At 48.4% G+C, this 23,589-nt stretch overlaps 1 protein-coding gene across 7 annotated transcripts in view; it reads right to left on the reverse strand.

Annotated features, from left to right (window-relative positions):
- LOC137383789 (bile acid receptor-like) overlaps positions 1-23,589 on the reverse strand; it is a 181,451-nt gene that overhangs the window by 94,232 nt on the left and 63,630 nt on the right. For 4 of the 7 annotated variants that reach the window (XM_068057000.1, XM_068056999.1, XM_068056996.1 and 1 more), the window contains one exon: positions 15,534-15,594. The exons of the other annotated variants lie outside the window; for them this stretch is intronic. The gene's annotated coding sequence lies outside the window, so the exon portion shown is untranslated. The remainder of the gene's footprint in view (positions 1-15,533; positions 15,595-23,589) is intronic. 7 annotated transcript variants of the gene reach the window in all.

Here is a 23,589-nt window from a genome sequence, read left to right on the forward strand (position 1 = left end):
TCGGCTCAGTCTACACACCACCAGGTTTATACTCGGCTCGGTCTACACACTGCCCGGTTTATACTCGGCTCGGTCTACACACTGCCCGGTTTATACTCCGCCCGGTCTACACACTGCCCGATTTATACTCCACTCGGTCGACACACTGCCCGGTTTATACTCCGCCCGGTCTACACACCACCAGGTTTATACTCGGCTCGGTCGACACACTGCCCGGTTTATACTGCGCTCGGTCGACACACTGCCCGGTTTATACTCCGCCCGGTCAACACACTGCCCGGTTTATACTCTGCTCGGTCTACACACTGCCCAGTTTATACTCCGCCCGGTCTACACACTGCCCGGTTTATACTCTGCTCGGTCTACACACTGCCCAGTTTATACTCCGCCCGGTCTACACACTGCCCAGTTTATACTCCACCCGGTCTACACACTGCCAGGTTTATACTCCGCCCGGTCTACACACTGCCAGACTTATACTCTGCCCAGTCTACACACTGCCCGGTTTATATTCTGCTCGGTCTGCACACTGCCAGATTTATAGTCTTCCCAGTCTACACACTGCCCAGATTATACTCTGCTCGGTCTACACACTGCCAGCTTTATACTCTGCTCGGTCTACACACTGCCAGGTTTATACTCCGCTCGGTCTACACACTGCCCGGTTTATACTCGGCTCGGTCTACACACTGCCCGGTTTATACTCCGCCCGGTCTACACACTGCCAGGTTTATACTCGGCTCGGTCTACACACTGCCAGGTTTATACTCTGCTCGGTCTACACACTGCCCAGTTTATACTCCGCCAGGTCTACACACTGCACGGTTTATACTCCGCCCGGTCTACACACTGCCAGGTTTATACTCTGCTCGGTCTACACACTGCCCAGTTTATACTCCGCCCGGTCGACACACTGCCCGGTTTATACTCCGCCCGGTCTACACACTGCCCGGTTTATACTCCACCCGGTCTACACACTGCCAGACTTATGCTCTGCCCAGTCAACACAGCACCCGGTTTATATTCTGCTCGGTCTACACACTGCCAGATTTATACTCTTCCCAGTCTACACACTGCCCAGTTTATATTCCGCTCGGTCTACACACTGCCAGCTTTATACCCCGCCCGGTCTACACACTGCCCAGTTTATACTCCGCTCGGTCGACACACTGCCCAGTTTATACTCTGCTTGGTCTACACACTGCCCAGTTTATACTCCGCCCGGTCTACACACTGCCCGGTTTATACTCCACCCGGTCTACACACTGCCAGCTTTATACTCTGCTCGGTCTACACACTGCCAGCTTTATACTCCGCCCGGTCTACACACTGCCAGGTTTATACTCTGCTCGGTCTACACACTGCCAGCTTTATACTCCGCCCGGTCTACACACTGCCAGGTTTATACTCTGCTCGGTCTACACACTGCCAGCTTTCTACTCCGCCCGGTCTACACACTGCCAGATTTTATACTCTGCCCAGTCTACACACTGCCCGGTTTATATTCTGCTCGGTCTACATACTGCCAGATTTATACTCTTCTCAGTCTACACACTGCCCAGTTTATACTCTGCTCGGTCTACACACTGCCAGCTTTATACTCCGCCCGGTCTACACACTGCCAGGTTTATACTCTGCTCGGTCTACACACTGCCAGCTTTATACTCCGCCCGGTCTAAACAGTGCCAGGTTTATACTCTGCTCGGTCTACACACTGCCCAGTTTATACTCTGCTCGGCCTACACACTGCCAGCTTTATACTCCGCCCGGTCTACACACTGCCAGATTTATCCTCTACCCAGTCTACACACTGCCCGGTTTATATTCTGCTCGCTCTACACATCGCCAGGTTTATACTCCGCCCAGTCTACACAATGCCCGGTTTATACTCCGCCCGGTCTACACATCGCCAGATTTATACTCTGCCCAGTCTACACACTGCCCGGTTTATATTCTGCCCGGTCTACACACTGCCAGATTTATACTCCGCCCAGTCTACACACTGCCCGGTTTATACTCCGCTCGGTCTACACACTGCCAGATTTATACTCCGCCCAGTCGACACACTGCCCGGTTTATTCTCCGCTCGGTCTACACATCGCCAGGTTTATACTCCGCCCAGTCTACACACTGCCCGGTTTATACTCCGCTTGGTCTACACACTGCCAGCTTTATACTCCGCCCAGTCTACACACTGCCCAGTTTATACTCTGCTCGGTCTACACACTGCCAGCTTTCTACTCCGCCCGGTCTACACACTGCCAGATTTTATACTCTGCCCAGTCTACACACTGCCCGGTTTATATTCTGCTCGGTCTACATACTGCCAGATTTATACTCTTCCCAGTCTACACACTGCCCAGTTTATACTCTGCTCGGTCTACACACTGCCAGCTTTATACTCCGCCCGGTCTATACACTGCCAGGTTTATACTCTGCTCGGTCTACACACTGCCAGCTTTATACTCCGCCCGGTCTAAACAGTGCCAGGTTTATACTCTGCTCGGTCTACACACTGCCCAGTTTATACTCTGCTCGGTCTACACACTGCCAGCTTTATACTCCGCCCGGTCTACACACTGCCAGATTTATCCTCTGCCCAGTCTACACACTGCCCGGTTTATATTCTGCTCGCTCTACACATCGCCAGGTTTATACTCCGCCCAGTCTACACAATGCCCGGTTTATACTCCGCCCGGTCTACACATCGCCAGATTTATACTCTGCCCAGTCTACACACTGCCCGGTTTATACTCCACCCGGTCTACACACTGCCAGGTTTATACTCCGCCCGGTCTACACACTGCCAGACTTATACTCTGCCCAGTCTACACACTGCCCGGTTTATATTCTGCTCGGTCTGCACACTGCCAGATTTATACTCTTCCCAGTCTATACACTGCCCAGATTATACTCTGCTCGGTCTACACACTGCCAGCTTTATACTCTGCTCGGTCTACACACTGCCAGGTTTATACTCCGCTCGGTCTACACACTGCCCGGTTTATACTCGGCTCGGTCTACACACTGCCCGGTTTATACTCCGCCCGGTCTACACACTGCCAGGTTTATACTCGGCTCGGTCTACACACTGCCAGGTTTATACTCTGCTCGGTCTACACACTGCCCAGTTTATACTCCGCCAGGTCTACACACTGCACGGTTTATACTCCGCCCGGTCTACACACTGCCAGGTTTATACTCTGCTCGGTCTACACACTGCCCAGTTTATACTCCGCCCGGTCGACACACTGCCCGGTTTATACTCCGCCCGGTCTACACACTGCCCGGTTTATACTCCACCCGGTCTACACACTGCCAGACTTATGCTCTGACCAGTCAACACAGCACCCGGTTTATATTCTGCTCGGTCTACACACTGCCAGATTTATACTCTTCCCAGTCTACACACTGCCCAGTTTATATTCTGCTCGGTCTACACACTGCCAGCTTTATACCCCGCCCGGTCTACACACTGCCCAGTTTATACTCCGCTCGGTCGACACACTGCCCAGTTTATACTCTGCTTGGTCTACACACTGCCCAGTTTATACTCCGCCCGGTCTACACACTGCCCGGTTTGTACTCCACCCGGTCTACACACTGCCAGCTTTATACTCTGCTCGGTCTACACACTGCCAGCTTTATACTCCGCCCGGTCTACACACTGCCAGATTTATACTCTGCTCGGTCTACACACTGCCAGCTTTATACTCCGCCCGGTCTACACACTGCCAGGTTTATACTCTGCTCGGTCTACACACTGCCAGCTTTCTACTCCGCCCGGTCTACACACTGCCAGATTTTATACTCTGCCCAGTCTACACACTGCCCGGTTTATATTCTGCTCGGTCCACATACTGCCAGATTTATACTCTTCCCAGTCTACACACTGCCCAGTTTATACTCTGCTCGGTCTACACACTGCCAGCTTTATACTCCGCCCGGTCTACACACTGCCAGGTTTATACTCTGCTCGGTCTACACACTGCCAGCTTTATACTCCGCCCGGTCTAAACAGTGCCAGGTTTATACTCTGCTCGGTCTACACACTGCCCAGTTTATACTCTGCTCGGTCTACACACTGCCAGCTTTATACTCCGCCCGGTCTACACACTGCCAGATTTATCCTCTGCCCAGTCTACACACTGCCCGGTTTATATTCTGCTCGCTCTACACATCGCCAGGTTTATACTCCGCCCAGTCTACACAATGCCCGGTTTATACTCCGCCCGGTCTACACATCGCCAGATTTATACTCTGCCCAGTCTACACACTGCCCGGTTTATATTCTGCTCGGTCTACACACTGCCAGATTTATACTCCGCCCAGTCTACACACTGCCCGGTTTATACTCCGCTCGGTCTACACACTGCCAGATTTATACTCCGCCCAGTCTACACACTGCCCGGTTTATACTCCGCTCGGTCTACACATCGCCAGGTTTATACTCCGCCCAGTCTACACACTGCCCGGTTTATACTCCGCTCGGTCTACACACTGCCAGCTTTATACTCCGCCCAGTCTACACACTGCCCAGTTTATACTCTGCTCGGTCTACACACTGCCAGCTTTCTACTCCGCCCGGTCTACACACTGCCAGATTTTATACTCTGCCCAGTCTACACACTGCCCGGTTTATATTCTGCTCGGTCTACATACTGCCAGATTTATACTCTTCCCAGTCTACACACTGCCCAGTTTATACTCTGCTCGGTCTACACACTGCCAGCTTTATACTCCGCCCGGTCTACACACTGCCAGGTTTATACTCTGCTCGGTCTACACACTGCCAGCTTTATACTCCTCCCGGTCTAAACAGTGCCAGGTTTATACTCTGCTCGGTCTACACACTGCCCAGTTTATACTCTGCTCGGTCTACACACTGCCAGCTTTATACTCCACCCGGTCTACACACTGCCAGATTTATCCTCTGCCCAGTCTCCACACTGCCCGGTTTATATTCTGCTCGCTCTACACATCGCCAGGTTTATACTCCGCCCAGTCTACACAATGCCCGGTTTATACTCCGCCCGGTCTACACATCGCCAGATTTATACTCTGCCCAGTCTACACACTGCCCGGTTTATATTCTGCTCGGTCTACACACTGCCCAGTTTATACTCCGCCCGGTCTACACACTGCCCGGTTTATACTCTGCTCAGTCTACACACTGCCCGGTTTATACTCCGCCCAGTCTACACACTGCCCAGTTAATACTCCGCCCGGTCTACACACTGCCCGGTTTATACTCCACCCGGTCTACACACTGCCAGGTTTATACTCCGCCCGGTCTACACACTGCCAGACTTATACTCTGCCCAGTCTACACACTGCCCGGTTTATATTCTGCTCGGTCTACACACTGCCAGATTTATACCCTTCCCAGTCGACACACTGCCCAGATTATACTCTGCTCGGTCTACACATTGCCAGCTTTATACTCTGCTCGGTCTACACACTGCCAGGTTTATACTCCGCCCGGTCGACACACTGCCCAGTTTATACTCTTCCCAGTCTCCACACTGCCCAGAATATACACTGCTCGGTCTACACACTGCCAGCTTTATACTCCGCCCGGTCTACACACTGCCAGGTTTATACTCTGCTCGGTCTACACACTGCCAGCTTTATACTCCGCCCGGTCTACACACTGCCAGGTTTATACTCTGCTCGGTCTACACACTGCCAGCTTTATACTCTGCTCGGTCTACACACTGCCCATTTTATACTCTGCTTGGTCTACACACTGCCAGCTTTATACTCCGCCCGGTCTACACACTGCCAGATTTTATACTCTGCCCAGTCTACACACTGCCCGGTTTATATTCTGCTCGGTCTACATACTGCCAGATTTATACTCTTCCCAGTCGACACACTGCCCGGTTTATACTCCGCCCAGTCTACACACCGCCCGGTTTACACTCCGCCCAGTCTACACACTGCCCAGTTTATACTCCGCTCGGTCTACACACTGCCCGGTTTACACTCCGCCCAGTCTACACACTGCCCGGTTTATACTCCGCTCGGTCGACACACCACCAAGTTTATACTCCGCCCAGTCTACACACTGCCCAGTTTATACTCCGCTCGGTCTACACACTGCCCGGTTTACACTCCGCCCAGTCTACACACTGCCCAGTTTATACTCCGCTCGGTCGACACACCACCAGGTTTATACTCTGCCCAGTGTCCACACCACCTGGTTTATACTCCGCCCAGTCTACACACCGCCTGGTTTATACTCTGCCCAGTCTACACACCGCCTGGTTTATACTCCGCCCGGTCTACACACTGCCTGGTTTATACTCTGCCCAGTCTACACACCGCCTGGTTTATACTCTGCCCAGTCTACACACCGCCTGGTTTATACTCCGCCCAGTCTACACACCGCCTGGTTTATACTCTGCCCAGTCTGCACACCGCCTGGTTTATACTCCGCCCAGTCTACACACCGCCTGGTTTATACTCTGCCCAGTCTACACACCGCCTGGTTTATACTCTGCCCAGTCTACACACCGCCTGGTTTATACTCCGCCCAGTCTACACACCGCCTGGTTTATACTCTGCCCAGTCTACACACCGCCTGGTTTATACTCTGCCCAGTCTACACACCGCCTGGTTTATACTATGCCCAGTCTACACACCGCCTGGTTTATACTCTGCCCAGTCTGCACACCACCAGGTTTATACTCTGCCCAGTGTCCACACCGCCTGGTTTATACTCCGCCCAGTCTACACACCACCTGGTTTATACTCTGCCCAGTCTACACACCGCCTGGTTTATTCTCTGCCCAGTCTACACACCGCCTGGTTTATACTCCGCCCAGTCTACACACCGCCTGGTTTATACTCTGCCCAGTCTACACACCGCCTGGTTTATACTCTGCCCAGTCTACACACCGCCTGGTTTATACTCTGCCCAGTCTACACACCGCCTGGTTTATACTATGCCCAGTCTACACACCGCCTGGTTTATACTCTGCCCAGTCTGCACACCACCAGGTTTATGCTCTGCCCAGTGTCCACACCGCCTGGTTTATACTCCGCCCAGTGTGCACACCGCCTGGTTTATACTCTGCCCAGTCTGCACACCACCAGGTTTATACTCTGCCCAGTCTACACACCACCTGGTTTATACTCTGCCCAGTCTACACACCGCCTGGTTTATACTCCACCCAGCCTACACACCACCTGGTTTATACTCTGCCCAGCGTTCACACCACCTGGTTTATTCTCCGCCCAGTGTACACACCGCCGGGTTTATACTCCGCCCAGTCTACACACCGCCCAGTTTGTACTCCGCCCAGTTTATACTCCGCTCAGTCTAAACACCGCCTGGTTTATACTAGCCCAGTCTAGACACCACCTGGTTTATACTCAGCCCAGTCTACACACCGCCTGCTTTATACTCCGCCCAGTCTAGACACCACCTGGTTTCTACTCCGCCCAGTCTACACACCGCCTGGTTTATACTCCACCCAACCTACTCACCACCTGGTTTATACTCTGCCCAGTGTCCACACCACCTGGTTTATTCTCCGCCCAGTGTACACCCCGCCGGGTTTATACTCCACCCAGTCTACACACCGCCCAGTTTGTACTCCGCCCGGTTTATACTCCGCTCAGTCTAAACACCGCCTGGTTTATACTACGCCCAGTCTACACACCACCTGGTTTATACTCCGCCCAGTTTTCACACTGCCTGGTTTATACTCCACCCAGCCTGCACACCACCTGGTTGATACTCCGGCCAGTGTCCACACAACCTGGTTTATTCTCCGCCCAGTGTACACACCGCCGGGTTTATACTCCGCCCAGTCTACACACCCCCCAGTTTGTGCTCCGCCCGGTTTGTACTCCGCCCAGTGTATACACTGCCCGGTTTATACTCCGCCCATACTACACACTGCCCGGATCATACTACACCCACTGTACACAGCTTCCGAATGGGAGGGCCGAATGGTCTGTTCCTGTGCTGTACTGTTCTTTGTTCTTTGTTTAACATAGCTTCCTTGCTTTTGCCCCTTTTGATAAAGCCGAGGAATGCTGTATGCTTTATTAACCGCTCTCTCAACTTCTCCTGCCTTCAATGACTTATGCACATCTACACCTCGGTCCATCTGCTCCTGCACCCCTTTTAGAATTGTACCCTTTATTTTATATTGTCTTTCTGTGTTTTTTTCTACCAAAATGAATCACTTCACAGTTCTCTCCATTAAATTTCATCTGCCACCTGTCCGCCCATTCCACCAACTTCTCTATGTCCTTTTGAAGTTCCAACTGATCCTTGTCACAGTTCGCAAAACTTTCAAGTTTTGTATCGGCCAAAAATAAGGTCTAAGTCATTAATATATATCAGGAAAAGCAAGGGTCCCAACACTGATCCCTGGGGAACTCCAATACAAACTTTCCTCCAGCCCAAAAAACATCCATTAACCACGACTGTTGATTTCCTGTCTCTCAAGCAATTTTGTATCCATGTTGCTACAGTCCTTTTATTCCACGAGCCTGTTATGTGGCACTTCATCAGATGCCTTTTGGAAGTCCATGTTCAGCACATCAACCACATTGCCCTCATCAACCCTCTCTGTGATCTCATCAAAAAACTCCAGCATGTCTGTTAAACAAAATTTGCCCTTAACAAATTCATGCTAGCTTTTAACCTGCATTTGCCCAAGTGACTATTAATTTTGTCCCGAACTATCATTTCTAGAAGTTTCCTCACCACTGAGGTTAAACTGACTGACCTGTGGTTGCTGGGCCTATCTTTACACTCTTTTTTGAACAGGGGTGTCACATTTGCAACGCTGCCACCATCTGGCACCCCTGCCGGGTGTAAGGAAGACTGGAAAGTTATAGTTAGTGCCTCTGCAATTTCCACTTTCACTTCCCTCATTATCCTTGGATGCATCTCATCCGGTCCTGGTGCCTTAAACACTTTCAGTACAGACAGCCTATTCCAATACTTCCTCCTTATCAATTTTAAACCCTTTAAGTGTCTGAACTTCCTCCTCTTTCACCATGACCTGCACAGCATTGTCTTCCTTGGTAAAGGCAGATGCAAAGTATTCATTTAAAACCTCAGTCATGCCCGCTGCCTCCTTGCTTAAATCCCTTTTTTGGTCCCTATTTGACTCATCCTTTTACCACGCTTTTACTATGCCCACTATGTCTATAGAAGACTTTTGTATTCCATTTTATATTAACTGCCAGTCTTTTCTCATACTCTCTCTTTGCCTCTCATATTTGCTTTTTCAATTCCCTCTCAACCTTGTATATTCAACCTGGTTCTCGGTTGTGTTATCCACCTAGCATATGTGATAAGCACATTTTTTCTTCTTCATCTTAATCTTTTATCTCTTTTGTCATCCAGGGAGTTCTGGATTTGTTTGCCCTACCTTTCCCCTTCCTGGGAATATACCTTGACTGTGCCCGAGTTATCTTTTCTTTAAAGGTTACAGTTTTGCCTGCCAACTTTTGATTCCAATTTATCTGGGTCGGATCCATTCTTACCCCATTGACTTTGGCTTTCCACCAATTAATTATTCTTGATTTGGACTGTTCCTTGTCCTGTTCCATAACCAACTTAAACCTTATTATACAATGCTCCCGTTACAGTGTCAGTGCTTTATGACATAGTGATACTATTTCAGTTTTAACTATATTAGTTGGCTAATGAATAACGTTATTACCCAATTGCAATCTGAGAATTATGTCATATCAGAACATAGGAACATAGGAGCAGGAGTAGGCCGTTCAGCTCATAGAGCCTGCTCCGCCATTCAATATAGATCATGGCTGATTATCCACTTCAATGCCTTATTCCCACACTATCCCCATATTCCTTTGTTTATTTTTTTTATTCATTCATGGAATGTGGGCGTCGCTGGCTAGGCCAGCATTTATTGCCCATCCCTAATTGCCCTTGAGAAAGTCATGCTGAGCTGTCATCTTGAACCATTGCATCCATGTGGGGTAGGTACACCCACAGTGCTGTTAGGAATGGAGTTCCAGGATTTTGACCCAGTGACAGTGAAGGAACGGCGATATAGTTCCAAGTCAGGATGGTGTGACATGGAGGGGAACTTGCAGGTGGTGGTGTGCACATGCATTTGCTGCCCTTGTCCTTCTAGTTGGGTTTGGAAGATGATGTCTAAGGAGCCTTGGTGCATTGCTGCAGTGCATCTTGTAGATGGTACACACTGCTGCCACTGGGCATCGGTGGTGGAGGGAGTGAATGTTTGTGAATGGGGTGTCAGTCAAGTGGGCTGCTTTGTTCTGGATCGTGTCGAGCTTCTTGAGTGTTGTTGGAGCTGCACCCATTCCAGGCAAGTGGAGAGTATTCCATCACACTCCTGACTTGTGCCTTGTAGATGGTGGACAGGCTTTGGGGAGTCAGGAGGTGAGTTACTCGCTGCAGGATTCCTAGCCTCTGACCTACTTTTGTAGCCACAGTATTTCTATGGCTACTCCAGTTCAGTTTCTGGTCAATGGTAGCCGCTAGGATGTTGATAGTGGGGGATTCAGCAATCGTAATGCCATTGAATGTCAATGGGAGATGGTTAGATTCTCTCTTGTTGGAGATGGTCATTTCCTGGCACTTGGGTGGTGCAAATGTTTCTTGCCACTTATCAGCCCAAGCCTGGATATTGTCCAAGTCTTGCTGCATTTTGAGACGGATTGGTTCAGTATCTGAGGAGTCGTGAATGTTGAACATTGTGCAATCATCAGCAAACATCCCCACTTCTGACCTTAAGATTGAAGGAAGGTCATTGATGAAGCAGCTGAAGATGGTTGGGCCTAGGACACTACCCTGAGGAACTCCTGCAGTGATGTCCTGGAGCTCAGATGATTGAACTCCAACAAACACAACCATCTTCCTTTGTGCTAGGTATGACTCCAACCAGCAGAGAGATTTCCCTCTGATTCCCATTGACTTCAGTTTTGCTAGGATTCCTTGATGCAATGCTCGGTCAAATGCTGCCTTGATGTCAAGGGCAGTAACTCTCATCTCACCTCTTGAGTTCACCTCTTTTGTCCATTTTTTTTTTAGAGATACAGCACTGAAACAGGCCCTTCGGCCCACCGAGACTGTGCCGACCATCAACCATCCATTTATACTAATCCTACACTAATCACTAATTCCATATTCCTACCACATCCCCACCTGTCCCTATATTTCCCTACCACCTACCTATACTAGGGGCAATTTATAATGGCGAATTAACCTATCAACCTGCAAGTCTTTGGCATGTGGGAGGAAACCGGAGCACCCGGAGGAAACCCACGCAGACACAGGGAGAACTTGCAAACTCCACACAGGCAGTACCCAGAATTGAACCCGGGTCGCTGGAGCTGTGAGGCTGCGGTGCTAGCCACTGCGCCACTGTGCATGTTCCATGTTTGAACGAAGGCTGTAATGAGGTCAGGAGCTGAGTGACCCTGGCAGAACCCAAACTGGGCATCACTGAGCAGGTTATTGCTAAGCAAGTGCTGCTTGATGGCATGGTTGATGACACCTTCCATCACTTTACTGATGATTGAGAGTAGACTGATGGAGCAGTAATAGGCCGGGTTGGATTTGTCCTGCTTTTTGTGTACAGGACATACCTGGGCAATTTTCCACATTGCAGGGTAGATGCCAGTGTTGTAGCTGTACTGGAACAGCTTGGCTAGGGGCGCGGTAAGTTCTGGAGCACAGGTCTTCAGTATTATTGCTGGAATATTGTCAGGGCCCATAGCCTTTGCAGTATCCAGTGCCTTCAGTCGTTTCCTGATATCATGCGGAGTGAATCGAATTGGCTGAAGTCTGGCATCTGTGATGCTGGAGACTTCGGGAGGAGGCTGAGATGGATCATCAACTCGGCACTTCTGGCTGAAGATTGTTGCAAATGCTTCAGCCTTATCTTTCGCACTGATGTGCTGGTCTCCCCCATCATTGAGGATGGGAATATTTGTGCAGCCACCTCCTCCAGTTAGTTGTTTAATTATCCACCACCATTCACGGTTGGACGTGGCAGGACTGCAGAGCTTAGATCTGATCCGTTGGTTATGGGATCGCTTAGCTGTGTCTATCACATGCTACTTACACAGTTTGGCATGCAAGTAGTCCTGTTTTGTAGCTTCACTAGGTTGATATCTCATTTTGAGGTATGCCTGGTGCTGCTCCTGGCATGCCCTCCTGCACTCTTCATTGAACCAGGGTTGGTCCCCCGGCTTGGTGGATATGGTAGAGTGGGGGTTATGCCGGGCCATGAGGTTACAGATTGTGGTTGAGTACAATTCTGCTGCTGTTGATGGCCCACAGCGCCTCATGGATGCCCAGATTTGCATTGCTAGATCTGTTCGAAATATTTCCCATTTAGCACAGTGGTAGTGCCACACAACACGATGGAGGGTATCCTCACTGTGAAGGTGGGACTTCTTCGCCACAAAGACTGTGCGGTGGTCACTCCTACCAATACTTTAATGGACAAATGCATCTGTGGCAGGCAGATTGGTGATGACAAGGTCAAGTACGTGTTTCCCTCTTGTTGGTTCCCTCACCACCTGCCACAGACCCAGTCTAGCAGCTATGTCCTTTAGGAGTCGGCCAGCAATGGTGCTACCGAGCCACTCTTGGTGATGGACATTGAAGTCCTGCACCCAGAGTACATTCTGCACCCTTGCCAGCCTCAGTGCTTTCTCCAAGTGGTGATCAACATGGAGGAGTACTCATTCATCAGCTGAGGGAAGGCAATAGGTGGGAATCAGCAGGAGGTTGACCTGATGCCATGAGACTTCATGGGGTCCAGAGTCGATGCTGAGGACTCCCAGGGCAACTCCCTCCCGACTGTATACCACTGTGCCACCATCTCTGCTGGGTCTGTCCTGCCGGTGGGACAGGACATACCGGGGGATGGTGATGGCAGTGTCTGGGACATTGTCCATAAGGTATGATTCTGTGAGTATGACTATGTCAGGCTGTTGCTTGACTAGTCTGTGGGACAGCTCTCCCAACTTTAGCACAAGCCCCCAGATATTAGTAAGGAGGACTTTGTAGGGTCGACAGGGCTGGGTTTGCCGTTGTCTAGGTCAATGCCGGATGGTCCATCCAGTTTCATTCACTTCATAGTGGTTAGGTACAACTGAGTGACTTGCTAGGCCATTTCAGAGGGCGTGTAAAAGTCAACCACATTGCTGTGGGTCTGTAGCCACATGTAGGCCAGACCAGGTAAGGACAGAAGATTTCCTTCTCTAAAGGACATTAGTGAACCAGATGGGTTTTTACAGCAATCAACAATTGTTTCATGGCCATCATTAGACTAGTTTTAATTCCAGATTTATTAATTGAATTCAAATTCCACCTTCTGCTGTGCTGGGATTTGAACCGATGTCCCCAGAGAAATACCCTGGGTCTCTGGGTTATTAGTCCAGTGACAGTACCACTACACCATCACCTCCCCATAATATGCAAGTAAAGGACCTGGACCAGTCAATTGCCATGTTGGATGAATCCACACATTCCAGCTATCAGCCGTGGCTCCTTGGTAGCACTAATGCCTCTGAGGCAGAAGCTTAAAGAATTGAGCACATAGTCTAGGCTGACACTTCAGTGCTATAGTGAGGGAGCAAAACCAGCTGAGATCTTTAGTTCTGAATGGAATTGCATTCCAATATGAGTAACTGCCCTCAGAAGCAGAGCAGAGACATTTGTGGCGAGTACCTCAAGGGGAAGCAGGAAAGAAATTCAGTTCTTTGAAAAGTTGCCAACAAATTATAGTTGCTTGTTAATGAAAGTCTTAGAAACCTATAGCACCCTTTCCCATTCCACAGGAGTATTTATCGCCGTGCTGACTTTAAAACATCTTTAAAACATCTTCCACCTTTACTTTAGCCTCTGTTAATCAGATTCAAATCTCATCAGGTTGGCTGTTGGCTGACATTTGGCCACACCAACATTCTGTGTGGCTAATTGATAAGTTAAACACCTCATTACATTTTGAATCTTGCATTTCACAGGAATTAATGTCACAATGGAATATACAGCACAATATTTATCTTCCAAGCTAATGGAGGCTGGGTAGAGGGGCAAGTTTGGGAGCATGGAATCATGGTCAGAAATTACAGAAGCAGGAGAGCCATACCAGAGAGTAATCATCTCCAAGCAATGTGTTCAGTTTCTCTTTATCAAATGGAAAATTAGCAGTTTAATAAATCTTTATCACATCTCTCAAAAATATACCAAAGTGCTTCATATACAGTGAATTGCTTTGAGTTGCAGTGACTGTTGTTATGTAGGTAAAACTCTCTACAGGGCCTTTAATACTGAGATCCAAGAATATACAGTTCAGTTTCTCTCACTGCCTTTCCTGACAGCTTTTGGGACTCAGGAAAATTAACAGACAATTCTGCTGCTCTCACACGTCCTGCCTCACCTTTACATACTGCATTATTTTTACAGCTTTGCACTAATTTTCTTATGTTTTTTTCTCCTTTACTTTGCCAACAAAAGGGCAGCAAGCAGCCTTCTCCCAGGCTTCACCCAGTTCGATTTCATTTCTAGACAAGTCATTAGAGCTTTTGGTGTGTGTTTAGAAGGTGAGTTTGCATATCTTTTTTTCATTCCTTTCTCTGATTATACGTTTTGCTCTGATCAGCTACTCCTCTCAACATTCTGGCCAAGATCCAGATTTTGCCATTTGAAGTCCTGCAGCTCAAACCTGTCTTGCCTATTTATGATTTTATGTACATGATGTGCAAATTACACTTTGTAAGAAAATTGTTCAGAATCAGCATTTTTGTAAGTTAGTTGACACTGGACAATTCTTTATCCAATGTGGTCTTTGTATATGTTGCTTCCAATGACAGGTTACGTACATCTGGATTTGATAAAGGAACACTGACAGTCGTGATAAAAACAAAAGAAAATGTTGGAATCTGAAATAAAAACTGGATGCATTGCGGATCTACCAAGAGATCGATGCTTGAATTGTTAACGCACTGTTTCTATTTATAGATGGTTATCATTCTCCTGTTTATTTTCATCATTTTCTGGCAGATCAGGCAGGCAACAAGCGACACGCTCATTCCACCCACCCAATGATGTCAACGAGAGTCCCTGGCCGGTGGCCCCGCCCACCAGCTCAAAAGCCGCGGATGAGCACGCCTCTGCCAGGCCTGGAAGCCACACTGTTATTTTGCATGGCTCAGACAATTAATTGCCTGCAATCATGGCTTCCACCTATTACGACCAACCACTCAAGTCAAAGCCACCAATCAAAATACACGATTCTGATTGTGGTGGGAGAAACTTACTGTTAATTCAATCCTGTCCCTCCACAGATCGTCTAACATATCATTTTGAACATTCCAAATTAAAGAAAGACCCAGCCAAATTGTACCATCTATTAACCCCCAAATGAGGCGAATCAAGCCAGGTGTCTTTAGATCAACAATTTAACTGTTTAATTAAAAAAACTAAATTTGTAAACACTATTAAGATATAAACAACGTTTAAAAAAGAAACATTAGTGTCCTAGCATATTTACGCTCCTGCCGAAATCTTCCAATGTGAAATAGTCCAACGTTGCTTGAAGTCCTCACAACCATCTGATGGGGAGAAAAAAGGTTCTTAAACAGTAGGATAGTCTGTAGTCTAGTTCAGAAGTTGAAATGATGCTCTTCTTCCAGCCATGAATTCAACAATTACGGTTCAGTAGCTAAAGGAATTGGTTATTTTCTTTTAAGAAATTAATCTGGCTTGACATCAGAATTCTGAGAGTATAATAAATAGAGTTTAAATAAACCGAAAGAGAGCTCTTATTCCCTTCAGTATATGCTGGTCCAGCTGTCTGTCTGTTTCTGTGTCTCAAAAGCCAGTTGTTCAACTAGTTTCAAAAGTCAATTGGCAACAATGTGTCTCGTGTCTTTGGTCCTGAGTGGCTGTATCCTTTGGCAACGAGAATGCACTCTTTGATTCACAGTCTCTGTTACCTTAAAGCAGTATTGCTCCTTTTCCAGCCTTAAAGGCACACCACATTCCAACACCTCCTGAAATGCGTTTCATTACAATGTGCAAAAAAATGCATATTGAAAAAATTGCTAACACATTTTTTCCCCGCATTTAGATAAACAAATTTCTAAAATGGTAAGGTTACAGCAACAAGTTCTACCAGAACATTTGCGGCTTTAACTTTTCAAAAAGGTTGTCTCAATTAACCTATTTCAAATTTCCAAGGATTGTCTTCCAGTTGTTTCGTGTCCCTATTGTCCATCACCTCAGCCAGGTGAACTACACAACTAGGAGAACTGGGTTCACTATTCTCTGAGAATTTTCTCGAGTACACCTTAACCTATGTGGCATCACTTGACACTGGAAAACTCTGTTCAGTGTAACAGAAGCTGATGTTTTCTTACCCTGCAGTGGCAAAGGAATTTGATAGTATCCCTCCAACACATCTGTCTCTTTAAGACACATTGTGCTGCCCACTCTGTCCATACAGTCCTTTAAATGAAAATTTGGGCAGGAGTCTGCCTTCTTTATCACAGTGAGTTTTCTGGAGTCTACGCAAGTTTGAGCAGACCCACCAGGTTTAGACATCAAGACCACCTACGAATTCCAGCTGGCCTGACTAGGTTCAACTAATTTTGAGTAATTTAAGGGAGTAAATTAAGGGTAAGTCATGGGAGGGCAGCTTGGCAGCGTTGAGTACTCCTCCTGTGCAATGTGGGAAGTCAGGGACACTTCCAGTGTCCAGGGTGAACACGTGTGCAGGAAGTGTCTCTAGTGCAGCTACTCGAAATTCACGTTTTGGATCTAGAGCGGTGGCTGGGGGCATTGTGGAGCATCCTCAAGGCTGAGATCATTGTGGATAGCACATACAGGGAGGTAAAGACGACTCTGGAAGAAAGGGAATGGGTAACTGCCAGACAGAGTGGAAGAACTAGGCAGGTAGCGCAGGAGTCCCTGGGTCCATCTCCCTATCTAACAGATTTTCCACTTTGGATACTGTTGGGGGAGATAGCTTCTCAGGGGAATGCAGCAAGAGCCACGTCTGTGGCACCACGGGTGGCTCAGCTGCACAGGAGGGAAGGAAAAGGAGTGGGAGAGCTATAGTGATAGGGGATTCTATCGTAAGGGGTACAGATAGGCGTTTCTGTGGCCGCAAACATGACTCCAGGATGGTATGTTGCCTCCCTGATGCTAGGGTCAAGGATGTCACGGAATGGCTGCAGGCCATTCTGGAGGGGGAGCGTAGAAAGAGGGATGAGGTGCTGCAACAAGAATTTAGGGAGCTAGGTAGCAGATTAAAAAGTAGGACCTCAAAGGTTGTAATCTCTGGATTACTCCCGGTGCCACGTGCTAGTGATGATAGGAATAGGAGGATAGGGTAGATGACTGCGTTGCTGAAGAGATGGTGTAGGAGGGAGGGCTTTAGTTTCCTGGACCACAGGGTCTGTTTCTGGTAAAGGTGGAACCTGTACAAGTCGTACGGGTTGCACCTGAACCAGAACAGGTCCAACAGCCTTGCTGGGAGATTTGCTACTGCTGTTTTTTGGGGGGGGTGGGGGTGGGGTGGGGTGGGTTTAAACTAATTTGGCAGGGGAATGGGATACAGAGTGGAGGTACAGTAGGGGGTGATGCATAGCCAAATATAGAAGAGAAACTAAGTCAGGCTGGAAGGCAGAGCAAATATAGACCTGTTAATGCACAAGCAAATAATGCAAGGCTGGATTGCACCTATTTTAACACAAAGAGTCTTACGAGTAAGGCAGATGAATTGAGGGCGTTGATTAACACATGGGAATATGATACTATTGCTATCACAGAGACATGAGTGAGGGAAGGGCAGGACTGACAGCTCAATATTCCAGGGTATTTATTTATTTATTTAGAGATACAGCAATGAAACAGGCCCTTCGGCCCACCAAGTCTGTGCCAACCATCAACCACCCATTTATACTAATCCTACACTAATCCCGTATTCCTACCACATCCCCACCTGTCCCTATATCCCCCTATCACCTACCTATACTAGGGGCAATTTATAATGGCCAATTTATCTATCAACCTGCAAGTCTTTGGCTGTGGGAGGAAACCGGAGCACCCGGCGAAAACCCACGCAGACACAGAGAGAACTTGCAAACTCCACACAGGCAGTACCCAGAATTGAACCACTGCGCCACTGTGCCACCCAAATCTTCAGGCGTGACAGGGGAGCGTGTAAAAGAGGAGGTGGCATTGCACTATTGATAAAGGAGTCAATTACTGCAGTAAGGAGGGATGATATCTTAGAAGGTTCCTCAAACGAGGCCATATGGTTAGAACTTCAAAACAAAAAGGGGGCAATCACTTTGCTGGGCGTGTACTACAGACCTCCAAATAGTCAGGGAGAGATAGAGGAGCAGATACGTCGGCAAATCTCAGATAGGTGTAAAAATAATAGGGTAATAATAGTAGGGGATTTCAACTTTGCCCAATATGAACTGGGATAGTCTTAGTGCAAAAGGCTTAAAGGGGGAGGAATTCTTAAAGTGCATACAGGAGAGCTTTTTGAGCCAGCTACAAGAGAAGGGGCGGTACTGGACCTAATCTTAGGGAATGAAGCCGGACAAGTGGTAGAAGTGTCAGTGGGGGAGCATTTTGGGAATAGTGACCATAACTCTGTAAGATTTAAGGTAGTTATGGAAAATGACAACGAGGGACCGCAAATAAAGGTACTGAATTGGGGGAAGGCTGATTTCAATCTCATAAAACAGGATCTGACCAAAGTGGACTGGGAGCAGCTACTTGTAGGAAAGTCTACATCAGAACAGTGGGAGTCACTCGAAAAGGAAATAGTGAGGGTTCAGAGCCAACATGTTCCCGTAAAGGTGAAGGGTAGGACCATTAAGTCCAGGGAACCCTGGATGTCAAGGGATAGAGAGGATTAGATAAGAGAAAAAAAGGAGGCATATGCCAGATTCAGAGGGCTGAAAACAGCAGAGGCACTAGAGGGATATAGAAAGTATAGGGGGGTACTTAAAAAAGTAATTAGGAGAGCAAAGAAGGGACATGAAAAAACACTGGCAGGTAAGATAAAGGAAAATCCCAAGGCATTTTATAAGTATATTAAGGGCAAGAGGATAACCAGGAAAAGAGTAGGGCCCATTAAGGACCAAAGTGGTAATGTGTGTGTGGAGCCGGAGGACGTAGGTGAGGCTTTAAATGATTACTTTTCATCTGTGTTCACTATGGAGAAGGACGATGTAGGTGTAGTGATCAGGGGTGGGGGGAATGTGATATACTTGAACACATTAGCATTGAAAGGGAGGAGGTATTCGCAGTTTTAGTGGGCTGAAAAGTGATTAAATCCCCAGGCCCAGATGAGATGAATCCCAGGCTGCCCTGTGAGGCTTGGGAGGAGATTGCAGGGGCTCTGACACAAATTTTCAAATCCTCTCTGGCCATAGGAGAAGTGCCAGGGGACGGGAGAACAGCAAATGTGGTATCATTATTTGAGAAGGGTAGTAGGAATAAACCAGGTAATCATAGGCCGGTGAGTGTAACATCAGTGGTAGGGAAACTCTTGGAAAAATTCTGAGGGACGGGATTAATCTCCACTTGGAGAGGCAGGGATTAATCAGGGATAGTCAGTATGGCTTTGTCAGGGGGAGATCGTGTCTAACAAATTTGAATTTTTTAAGGAGGTGATTAGGTGTGTAGATGTGAGTAAAGCAATTGATATAGTCTACATGGACTTCAGTAATGCTTTTGATAAGGTCCCGCATAGGAAATTGGTCAAGAAGGTAAGAGCCCATGGGATCCAATTTAGCAAATTGGATCCAAAATTGGCTTAGAGGCTGGAGGCAGAGGATGATGGTCGAGAGTTGTTTTTGCGAGTGAAAGCCTGTGACCAGTGGTGTACCGCAGGGATCAGTGCTGGGACTCTTGCTGCTTATAGTGTACATTAATGATTTAGGCGTGAATACAGGAGGTATGATTCGTAAGTTCGCAGATGACATGAAAATTGGTGGTGTCGTAAATAGTGAGGAGGAAAGCCTTAGATTACAGGACGATATAGATGGGCTGGTAAGATGGGCAGAGCACTGGCAAATGGAATTTAATCCTGAGAAGTGTGAGGTGATGCATTTTGGGAGGACTAACAAGGCAAGGGAATATACAGTGGATGGTAGGACACTAGGAAGTACAGAGGGTCAGAGGGACCTTGGTGCACTTGTCCATAGATCACTGAAGGCAGCAGCACAGGTGGATAAGGTGGTTAGAAAGGCATATGGGATACTTGCCTTTATTAGCTGACGCATAGCATATAAGAGCAGGGAGGTTATGATAGAGCTGTATAAAAGGCTAGTTAGACCACAGCTGGAGTACTGTGTACAGTTCTGGTCACCATACTATAGGAGGGATGTGACTGCACTGGAGAGGGTGCAGAGGAGATTCACCAAGATGTTGCCTGGACTGGAGCATTTCAATTATGAAGAGAGACTGGATAGGCTGGGGTTGTTTCCCTTAGAGCAGAGAAGGCTGAGGGGGGACCTGATTGAGGTGTACAAAATTATGAGGGGCATAGATAGGGTGAATAGGAAGAAACTTTTTCCCTTAGCGGGTGGGTCAATAACCAGGGAGCATAGATTTAAGTTAAGGGCAGCAGGTTTAGAAGGGATTTGAGGAACACACTGCCTGAAGAGGTGGTAGAGACAGGAACCCTCACAACATTTAAGAAGTATTTAGATGAGCACTTGAAACATCATAGCATACAAGCTGCCCTTTAGCATGCATTGTACCTCTGCTTCCACTTGGGCCTATCTATCTGTATGGCCCTAAGTGACAAAAATGTTGTTTGAAAGAAATGGTTCCCCCTATCTCCACATCATGTGTGGCTAAGGTTGCACATCCTGGCTATCCCTACAAACATTTTGAAACGTTGTGAAAACCCTGGTTATGACTTCATGCTGTTTTGCCTCTAAGTGTCAAAGTCTATTGTTTAATTTTTCTAGCCATTCTGTATTCATTAATTGAATAGTTGGAGGTTCAATCTGAGAATTTCCTCAACCTACTTCTGCCTCATCCTCACTATCCTTTTCCTTCTCAACAGTCCCAATTGCCTGACATACCTACACTGGCTTATCCTCCTCCCTGCGATAATATTGTTTGAGCAAATTAATGTGACACAACCGGTTCTTCTTCCGGCGAACATGGGTGTCAGTCAAGTAATCTACCTTACCCACTCTTTTGATCACTCTATATGGGCCACTGAACCATCCTTTTAATGGTTCTCCCTGTAACAGTAACACCACTAATACTTCATCCCCTGGTTTTATGGTGGGTTGTGGTTTTGTGCCATCATCCAGATCCACAAGGTGAAGAGCAGGCCTCGGCCTGGCTGGGTGAATTCCAGAAATCGGGCATCTGGCTGAAAAACCTGAGCGTTGTCACTCAAGCCATTGATCATGGGCTCACTGTTGGATCTCCGCAGGCCACTGCCATCGCTCGGAGTCAGCGGCACCGGGAGCTCCAGCTCCATCCTCTCCTGAGCCATCGGGCGGAGGCTCAGCCGCTCATACCGAGGCAGAAGCTCCCGAACTCCGAGATACCCCTTCCCAGCTCCCCCCTCGCATCCCCCTCCCCTGCACCCCCTCCCCCTCGCACCCCCTTCCCCTGCACCCCCTCCCCTACCCCACTGCAGCCTCCCTCGCACCCCCTTCCCTCCACCCCCTCCCCCCACACCCCACCCCCTCGCACCCCCCCCCTCCCTCCACCCCTCCCCCTCGCATGCCCTCCTCCCACAGGCACCATCCTACACCTGTGTAGGGGCCCTAACAACCCCACTGCCTTGTGGGCGTCTCGGGAGAGACCAAGGCTAAGGGAGTAAACCCTAACAGAAAATCCGGAGCGGAACCCCAAAGGCGGTCATGTTTCTGGCAGTTCCTGCAGCCATACCGGTGCCAAACGTCGTGCTCTGCACTCCTTTGGACCCCACCAGGAAGGCCGAGAGGGGGGCTTTGATGCTTTGATGCTTGGGCAACTCACAACCTCCATACATCCACCCAGGCATGCGCCATGGAGAGTTCACTCCATAGTCACCTCACAGCGACCAAAACAACATGGAAGGCAGCAGTTACGGTTTATAAGCCCAGCTGAACTGGCGTAGAGATTGGGCGCCACGGGTTGCCTTTGTCGGTGGGAGAGGTCATCGCATCTCACTGGACATCTACCGTCCACCTCAAACCGGGCAGCCCCCGGTCAGTAAGGTTCTGTCCCGCCACAGTCCATCTGCTTCAATGGGTGCTTGGAGCTCAGGGTCATTGCCCGAAAAGTGGACTGTAACACCGCACCAAACAGCACGACAAAAAAAGGAAAGAAGGTACCAGCCCTTCATTTTGCAAGCTGGAATATCAGAACTATGTGTCCTGGCCTGTCGGAAGATCTTACACAAATCGACGATTTTCAGAAGACCACCATCATTAACAACGAGTTCAGTAGACTCAATGTGGACATTGCAGCACTTCAGGAGACACGCTTCCCTGCGAGTGGATCTCTAAGAGAGCAAGACTGCACCTTCTTCTGGCAGGGTAGGGATCCTGAAGAACCAAGACAGCATGGAGGGGGCTTCGCCATCAGAAACTCCTTGCTCAGTATGATAGAGCCACCTTCAAATGGCTCGGAACACATACTGTCCATCCGACTGCTCACTGCCTCTGGTCCAGTACACCTACTCAGCATCTATGCTCCAACACCCTGCTCCCCACCTGAAGTTAAAGACCAGTTCTATGAGGAACTCCATAATATCATTAGTAGCATCCCCAATACCGAACATCTGTTCCTGCTGGAGGACTTTAATGCCAGGGTTGGGGCCGACCATGACTCATGGCCCTCCTGCCTTGGGTGCTATGGCGTTGGAAGGATGAATGAGAATGGACAGAGACTGCTGGAGTTGTGTACCTATCACAAACTCTGCATCACCAACTCGTTCTTTCATACTAAACCCTGTCACCAGGTTTCTTGGAGGCACCCAAGATCACGTCGTTGGCACCATCTGGACCTCATCGTCACAAGGCGAGCCTCTTTAAACAGCGTTCAAATCACACGCAGCTTCCACAGTGCGGACTGCAACACCGACCACTCCCTGGTGTGCAGCAAAGTTAGACTCAAACCAAAGAAGCTACATCACTCCAAGCAGAAGGGCCGCCCGCACATCAACACGAGCAGAATTTCTTATCCACAGCTGTTACATAAGTTTCTAAATTCACTTGAAAAAGCCCTTCAAACACTTCAACTGGGGATGCACAGACTAAGTGGGCCCACATCAGAGACGCCATCTATGACTCAGCTATGACCACCTATGACAAACGTGTGAAGCAGAATGCAGACTGGTTTCAATCGCACTTCGAAGAGCTGGAACCTGTCATAGCCGCTAAGCGCATTTGCACTGTGGAACTACAAGAAAGCCCCCAGCGAGTTAACATCTGTAGCACGTAAAGCAGCCAGAAGCATTGCACAAAGAACAGCCGGGCACAGCGCAAATGACTGCTGATAACACCTATGCAGTCATATTCAGCTGGCCTCCGACACCGGAAACATCAAGAGGAATGTATGATGGCATT

The sequence above is a fragment of the Heterodontus francisci genome, chromosome 25 (assembly GCF_036365525.1).
Source record: "Heterodontus francisci isolate sHetFra1 chromosome 25, sHetFra1.hap1, whole genome shotgun sequence".
Taxonomy (NCBI): domain Eukaryota; kingdom Metazoa; phylum Chordata; class Chondrichthyes; order Heterodontiformes; family Heterodontidae; genus Heterodontus; species Heterodontus francisci.